Source organism: Panulirus ornatus, chromosome 9 (genome assembly GCF_036320965.1).
Source record: "Panulirus ornatus isolate Po-2019 chromosome 9, ASM3632096v1, whole genome shotgun sequence".
NCBI classification, from domain to species: Eukaryota; Metazoa; Arthropoda; class Malacostraca; order Decapoda; family Palinuridae; genus Panulirus; species Panulirus ornatus.
The window spans coordinates 41,719,131-41,728,210 of NC_092232.1; the positions used below are offsets into that span (position 1 = coordinate 41,719,131).

At 42.2% G+C, this 9,080-nt stretch overlaps 1 pseudogene; it reads right to left on the minus strand.

The window, feature by feature from the left end:
* Nucleotides 1–4,810: 4,810 nt before the first annotated feature.
* On the minus strand, nucleotides 4,811–8,662 carry LOC139750060 (dynactin subunit 2-like; annotated as a pseudogene).
* Between the last annotated feature and the right edge of the window lie 418 nt (nucleotides 8,663–9,080).

Below are 9,080 nucleotides of genomic sequence, written 5' to 3' on the forward strand. Positions count from 1 at the left end.
CACCTCCCACTCTTCTCATGCCACAAGCATCTTTTGCGCAATCCATCACTGATTCCCTAAATACATCCCATTCCTCCCCCACTCCCCTTACTTCCATTGTTCTCACCTTTTTCCATTCTGTACTCAGTCTCTCCTGGTACTTCCTCACACAAGTCTCCTTCCCAAGGGCACTTACTCTCACCACCCTCTTCACCCCAACATTCACTCTTCTTTTCTGAAAACCCATACAAATCTTCACCTTAGCCTCCACAAGATAAGTGATCAGACATCCCTCCAGTTGCACCTCTCAGCACATTAACATCCAAAAGTCTCTCTTTCGCGCGCCTGTCAATTAACACGTAATCCAATAACGCTCTCTGGCCATCTCTCCTACTTACATACGTATACTTATGTATATCTCGCTTTTTAAACCAGGTATTCCCAATCACCAGTCCTTTTTCAGCACAGTAAATCTACAAGCTCTTCACCATTTCCATTTACAACACTGAACACCCCATGTATACCAATTATTCCCTCAACTGCCACATTACTCACCTTTGCATTCAAATCACCCATCACTATAACCCGGTCTTGTGCATCAAAACCACTAACACACTCATTCAGCTGCTCCCAAAACACTTGCCTCTCATGATCTTTCTTCTCATGCCCAGGTGCATATGCACCAATAATCACCCGTCTCTCTCCATCAACTTTCAGTTTTAAACCCATATTAATCGAGAATTTACTTTCTTACATTCTATCACATACACCCACCACTCCTGTTTCAGTAGTAGTGTTACTCCTTCCCTTGCTCTTGTCCTCTCACTAACCCCTGACTTTACTCCCAAACATTTCCCCAAAACCCCTCTTCCCCTTTACCCTTGAGCTTCGTTTCACTCAGAGCCAGAACATCCAGGTTCCTTTCCTCAAACACACTACCTATCTCTCCTTTTTCACATCTTGGTTTACATCCACACACATTTAGACACCCCAATCTGAGTCTACGAGGAGATGAGGACTCCCGCGTAACTCTTCTGCTTCCCATTTTTTAGAAAGTTAAAATACAAGGAGGGGGAGGATTCTGGCCCCCCGCTCCCGTCCCTTTAGTTTGCCTTGTACACACGTGAGTAATGCTGGGAAGTATTCTTTTACCCCTATCCCAGGGATTTATATATATATATATATATATATATATAATATTATATATATATAATAAATATATATATATATATATATATATATAAAATTTTTTATACTTTGTCGCTGTCTCCCGCGTTTGCGAGGTAGCGCAAGGAAACAGAACGAAAGAAATGGCCCAACCCCCCCCCCCCAATAACACGTGTATATACATACGTCCACACACGCAAATAATATATAATATATATATATATAATATATATATATATAATATCTTTTTTTCTTTCATACTATACGCCATTTCCCGCGTTAGCAAGGTAGCGTTAAGAACAGAGGAAATGGGCCTCTGAGGGAATGTCTCACCTGGCCTCGTTCTCTGTTTTCCCTTCTTTTGGAAAATAAAAAAAAAAACGAGAGGGGAGGATTTCCAGCCCCCCGCTCCCTCCCCTTTTAGTCGCCTTCTACGACACGGGAGGGAATACGTGGGAAGTATTTTTTCTCCCCTATCCCCAGGGATATAATATATATAAAATATATATAAATATTTTATAGTAAATATATATATAAAATATTTTATATAATATATAAATATATCTTGTGGAGGCTAAGGTGAAGATTAGTATGGGGTTTTCAGAAAAGAAGAAGTGGGAATGTTGGGGTGAAGAAGGTGGTGAGAGTAAGTGAGCTTGGGAAGGAGACCTGTGTGAAGAAGTATCAGGAGAGAACTGTGTACAGAATGGAAAAAGGTGAGAACAATGGAAGTAAGGGAGTGGGGGAGGAATGGGATTATTTAGGGAATCAGTGATGGATTGCGCAAAAGATGCTTGTGGCATGAGAAGAGTGGGAGGTTTGGGGCTGTTTAGAAAGGGTAGTGAGTGGTGGATGAAAAAGTAAGAGTATTAGTGAAAGAGAAGAGAGGGGCATTTGGACGATTTTTGCAGGGAAAAAAATGCAATTGAGGGGAAAAAGTATAAAAGAAAGAGACAGGGGGTCAAGAGAAAGGTGCAAGAGGTGAAAAAAAGGGCAAATAAAGACTTGGAGTGAGAAAACTATCAGTAAATTTTAGGGAGAATAAAAAGATGTTCTGGAAGGAGGTAAATAGGGTGCGTAAGACAAGGGAGGCAAATGGGAACTTCAGTGAAGGGCGTAAATGGGGAGGTGATAACAAGTAGTGGTGATGTGAGAAGGAGATGGAATGAGTATTTTGAAGGTTTGTTGAATGTGTCTGATGACAGATTGGCAGATATAGGGTGTTTGGGTCGAGGTGGTGTCAAAGTGAGAGGGTTAGGGAAAATGATTTGGTAAACAGAGAAGAGGTAGTAAAAGCTTTGCGGAAGATGAAACCGGCAAGGCAGCAGGTTTGGATGGTATTGCAGTGGAATTTATTAAAAAAGGGGGTGACTGTATTGTTGACTGGTTGGTAAGGTTATTTAATGTATGTATGACTCATGGTGAGGTGCCTGAGGATTGGCGGAATGCGTGCATAGTGCCATTGTACAAAGGCAAAGGGGATAAGAGTGAGTGCTCAAATTACAGAGGTATAAGTTTGTTGAGTATTCCTGGTAAATTATATGGGAGGGTATTGATTGAGAGGGTGAATGCATGTACAGAGCATCAGATTGGGGAAGAGCAGTGTGGTTTCAGAAGTGGTAGAGGATGTGTGGATCAGGTGTTTGCTTTGAAGAATGTATGTGAGAAATACTTAGAAAAGCAAATGGATTTGTATGTAGCATTTATGGATCTGGAGAAGGCATATGATAGAGTTGATAGAGATGCTCTGTGGAAGGTATTAAGAATATATGGTGTGGGAGGCAAGTTGTTAGAAGCAGTGAAAAGTTTTTATCGAGGATGTAAGGCATGTGTACGTGTAGGAAGAGAGGAAAGTGATTGGTTCTCAGTGAATGTAGGTTTGCGGCAGGGGTGTGTGATGTCTCCATGGTTGTTTAATTTGTTTATGGATGGGGTTGTTAGGGAGGTAAATGCAAGAGTCTTGGAAAGAGGGGCAAGTATGAAGTCTGTTGGGGATGAGAGAGCTTGGGAAGTGAGTCAGTTGTTGTTCGCTGATGATACAGCGCTGGTGGCGGATTCATGTGAGAAACTGCAGAAGCTGGTGACGGAGTTTGGTAAAGTGTGTGGAAGAAGAAAGTTAAGAGTAAATGTGAATAAGAGCAAGGTTATTAGGTACAGTAGGGTTGAGGGTCAAGTCAATTGGGAGGTGAGTTTGAATGGAGAAAAACTGGAGGAAGTGAAGTGTTTTAGATATCTGGGAGTGGATCTGGCAGCGGATGGAACCATGGAAGCGGAAGTGGATCATAGGGTGGGGGAGGGGGGCGAAAATTCTGGGAGCCTTGAAAAATGTGTGGAAGTCGAGAACATTATCCGGAAAGCAAAAATGGGTATGTTTGAAGGAATAGTAGTTCCAACAATGTTGTATGGTTGCGAGGCGTGGGCTATGGATAGAGTTGTGCGCAGGAGGATGGATGTGCTGGAAATGAGATGTTTGAGGACAATGTGTGGTGTGAGGTGGTTTGATCGAGTAAGTAACGTAAGGGTAAGAGAGATGTGTGGAAATAAAAAGACGTGGTTGAGAGAGCAGAAGAGGGTGTTTGAAATGGTTTGGGCAAAATGGAGAGAATGAGTGAGGAAAGATTGACCAAGAGGATATATGTGTCGGAGGTGGAGGGAACGAGGAGAAGAGGGAGACCAAATTGGGGGGTGGAAAGATGGAGTGAAAAGGATTTTGTGTGATCGGGGCCTGAACATGCAGGAGGGTGAAAGGAGGGCAAGGAATAGAGTGAATTGGAGCCGATGTGGTATACAGGGGTGACGTGCTGTCAGTGGATTGAATCAAGCATGTGAAGCGTCCGGGGTAAAACCATGGAAAGCTGTGTAGGTATGTATAAATTACCGGGGTGGACGTGTGTATGTACATGTGTATGGGGGGGGGTTGGGCCATTTCTTCGTCTGTTTCCTTGCGCTACCTCGCAAACGCGGGAGACAGCGACAAAGTATAAAAAAAAAAAAAAAATATATATATATATAATATATATATATATACACACACATATATACATACATATACAACAATATATACATACATATACACACATACACACACACATGTATATATATGTTATATAAATATATATATATAATATATATATAAATATATATATATATATATAATATATATATATATATATATAAAATATATATATATATATATATATATATATACATATATACATATGAAAAATGTAAGAAATAATTTAAGAAAACTGAAACTTCTAACTTGAAATGATATTTAAAATGAATGTCACATAATGGTTCAACCTCTGGCTATGGAAAAGGGAAATGTATAATTTATTTACACAAACGTCAATAGAAGTTTTCATCAATTTAAACCCCTGTATCATACTGCCTGGTCCAAATTCTCTTATCATGAAACTGGAAAAATTGGCTTTGATGTTTCTCAATTTTTTTCATTACACAAAGTACAACCATATCTTGGATACATGAGGGTAGGTAGTTGGTCATCCGCCATAATAAAGCCCTTTACAGACCAAAGTTTATCTGGACCTCAACATTTCCAGTACATTCATGAAAAACACCTTTTTGCTTTCCATCTCTATCACTTTGAAAAAAAAAAATGCTCCCTTTGTTCACATTTCAATGAAAGAATAAGCTTCAATGTCTAAGCTACATCTTTTCCAATTTCACTAATTTTCTTGTCAGAGCACCATGTATGAAAACTATTGTTCTGAATAATTTCAAGGTTCTGGGAAAATTTCTCTTGCACACCGGCCAGTAAGTCTGCACTGGAATGTAGAGCTGCACTGAGGCGAGTCTGGGCCACATCTAGCTACTTCAGTGGGTCCACTAAACTGCATAGCTTGGTCATGTAGAGCTTCCAGGGACACTAAGCGATCCACAACTTCAGGAAGAGCGGAGCACAGTGCTTCTGTTTTCTTAACCAACTCATAAAGCTCTGATACCTGCTCTGCTTGTCTGCATCCTCAATAGCTGCTTTTTCTCTGAAAATGGAATTCATACGAGTTTTGTACTGCATGTAGGCGACCCTCAACGTGATCTAAATGGGCAGGCTCAAGTAATGCCAGCCGTGCACTCAAGTAAAGTCCAGCCTTTGCACTCAAGAAAAGCCACCCGTGCACTCAAACCTTGAACAGCACCCACCACAGATTTAATGATTTGTCCAAGCATGGAGACTGGACAGCTATGTGGGTTTTTTTCCAATTAATGTCTCAAGATGGTCAATTCTTTTCTCAAGCGTTGCTGCATTTGCAAGTTGATTCAGTCGAGCATGTTCTGGGGGCATAATATAGCTCATATGTAATAGCAGAACTGCTGCCAGCATCATACCGGGTGGTTTCCATCTTGCTTCGCCACATCCCCAAACTCTTCTCCGACACAAACCCAGTCAACTTAAAGCTTTCCAGCAAGTTGATAAGCTTTTTTTGGAGGGTAAGCTATGACCCAGTTCCCCACTTGGATGCTCCTCATAACATCTTGTGAAACTGATCGCCGTACTCAGAATAACGGGCACATGCGAGATAAGTAGAGTGTTAAATTCAGTTTCACCTACGTCCAAATCCATTGATGATGGCAGAGCAGAGACAAAGGTATATGAGGTAGCAAAAAGTCAACAAAGGCCTAATATATATATATATATATATATATATAATTATATATATAAATAAATATATATATATATATATATATATATATATATATATATAATTTTTTTTTTTTTTTTTTTTTTTTTTTTTTTGCTTTGTCGCTGTCTCCCGCGTTTGCGAGGTAGCGCAAGGAAACAGACGAAAGAAATGGCGAACCCACCCCCATACACATGTATATACATACACGTCCACACGCAAAATATAAATATATATATAAAATATATATATAAAATATATATATACATATATACAAAATATTTTTTTTTTTTTTTTTTTTATACTTTGGTCGCTGTCCCACCCCCGTTTGCGAGGTAGCGCAAGGAAAAAGACGAAAGAAATGGCCCAACCCCCCCCCCCCCATACACATGTATATACATACGTCCACACACGCAAATATACATACCTACACAGCTTTCCATGGTTTACCCCAGACGCTTCACATGCCTTGATTCAATCCACCGACAGCACGTCAACCCCGGTACACCACATCGCTCCAATTCACTCTATTCCTTGCCCTCCTTTCACCCTCCTGCATGTTCAGGCCCCGATCACACAAAATCTTTTTCACTCCATCTTTCCACCTCCAATTTGGTCTCCCTCTTCTCCTCGTTCCCTCCACCTCCGACACATATATCCTCTTTGTCAATCTTTCCTCACTCATTCTCTCCATGTGCCCAAACCACTTCAAAACACCCTCTTCTGCTCTCTCAACCACGCTCTTTTTATTTCCACACATCTCTCTTACCCTTACGTTACTCACTCGATCAAACCACCTCACACCACACATTGTCCTCAAACATCTCATTTCCAGCACATCCATCCTCCTGCGCACAACTCTATCCATAGCCCACGCCTCGCAACCATACAACATGTTGGAACCACTACTCCATCAAACATACCCATTTTTGCTTTCCGAGATAATGTTCTCGACTTCCACACATTCTTCAAGGCCCCAGAATTTTCGCCCCCTCCCCCCACCACAATGATCCACTTCCGCTTCCATGGTTCCATCCGCTGCCAGATCCACTCCCAGATATCTAAAACACTTCACTTCCTCCAGTTTTTTTCCATTCAAACTCACCTCCCAATTGACTTGACCCTCAACCCTACTGTACCTAATAACCTTGCTCTTATTCACATTTACTCTTAACTTTCTTCTTCCACACAAATTTACCAAATATAATCATATATATATATATATATATATATATATAATTAATATATATATATATAAATATAAAATATATATATATATATAATAAAATCCCTGGGGATAGGGGGAAAAGAATACTTCCATGGCATTCCTCCACAGTCGTAGAAGGTGACTAAAGGGGACGGGATCGGGGGGCTGGAAACCCTCTCCTCCTTGTATTCTAACTTTCTAAAAGGGGAAACAGAAGAAGGAGTCACGCGGGGAGTGCTCATCCTCCTCGAAGGCTAAGATTGGGGTGTCTAAATGTGTGTGGATGTAACCAAGATGTGAGAAAAGGAGAGATAGGTAGTATGTTTGAGGAAAGGAGCCCGGATGTTTTGGCTCTGAGTGAAACGAAGCTCAAAAGTAAAGGGGAAGAGTGGTTTGGGAATGCCTTGGGAGTAAAGTCAGGGGTTAGTGAGAGGACAAGAGCAAGGGAAGGAGTAGCACTACTCCTGAAACAGGAGTGGTGGGAGTATGTGATAGAGTGTAATAAAGTAAACCCTAGAATGATATGGGTAAAACTGAAAGTAGATGGAGAGAGATGGGTGATTATTGGTGCATATGCACCTGGGCATGAGGAAAAAGATCATGAGAGGTGGTTGTGTTTTGGGAGCAGCTGAGTGAGTGTCTTAGTAGTTCTGATGCACGATACCGGGTTATAGTGACGGGTGATTTGAATGCAAAGGTGAGTAATATGGCAGTTGATGGAATAATTGGTGTACATGGAGTGTTCAGTGTTGTAAATGGAAATGGGAAAGAGCTTGTAGATTTATGTGCTGAAAAAGGACTGGTGACTGGGAATACCTGGTTTAAAAAGAGAGATATACATAAGTATACGTATGTAAGTAGGAGAGATGGCCAGAGAGCGTTATTGGATTACGTATTAATTGATAGGCGCGCGAAAGAGAGACTTTTGGGTGTTAATGTGCTGAGAGGTGCAACTGGAGGGATGTCTGATCATTATCTTGTGGAGGCAAAGGTGAAGATTTGTAGAGGTTTTCAGAAAAAAAAAGAGAATGTTGGGGTGAAGAGAGTGGTGAGAGTAAGTGAGCATTGGAAGGAGAATTGTATGAGGAAGTAACCAGGAGAGACTGATAAGAATGGAAAAAGGTGAGAACAAAGAAGTAAGGGGAGTAGGGGAGGAATGGGATGTGTTTCGTGAAGCAGTGATGGCTTGCGCAAAATATGCTTTATCTGGAGAATAAGTCTTTGGCCGCTGGACTGATTCTTAAAGGCGACTGGGAGGTACCGCCAACTTCGGTTGGGCCGGAACGCCTCAACCCCTTTTGGGGGGCTTTCTTCTCTCGACCATCTGAGCCGGACGGACGTGCCATTACCGATTGTGACCAAGAAAATGGACAACTAGCAGAGGTTTTCACCGTAGGCGAGATAGCACATCACCCCAAAGCCACTCGAACATCTGCCCTGGTCCTGACCGGATGTCGACTCGGTTGCTGAAGTCCATTCCTCCGAGGATCTTGGCCAAAATGTTCAACCTGTGGCTAGCTACGTCTGCCTTGCCGGAACCACTCATGGCAAATCGCACGGTGCTAATTCCAGAAGTACCTAGTCCAACCGAACCCAAGGACTACAGGCCGATTACCATCTCTTGCGCCATAGTTCGTCTGCTCCATAAGATCCTGAACAGCCGCATCTCGAGCCTCGTCCAGATCGATGAAGTTCAAAAGGCATTCGTCCCAATAGACGGATGCCTTGAGAACCTCACGATCTTGGATGCGATCGTCGGTCGTGCGCGGGCACACGCCCACTGTGTGCACCTGGCATTCCTCGACATGGCCAAAGCATTCGATAGTGTTAATCATAGCACTATCGAGCGGGCCATGTCGTGGAAGGGCCTCCCAGCCCCCGTCAGGGCATATGTCATGTCGACGTATGACCGAGCCTTCACACACATCGAAGGCAGCGACGAGATGTCGGGAAGAATAAACATGACTCGTGGGGTGACCCGCTATCACCTATTCTCTTTAACCTTGTGATTGACGAGGGAATCGCAAGGGTAAAGGAGACTGGTGTAGGGGTTAGGTTAGGTGACAAGAAGGTCTCAGCACTGG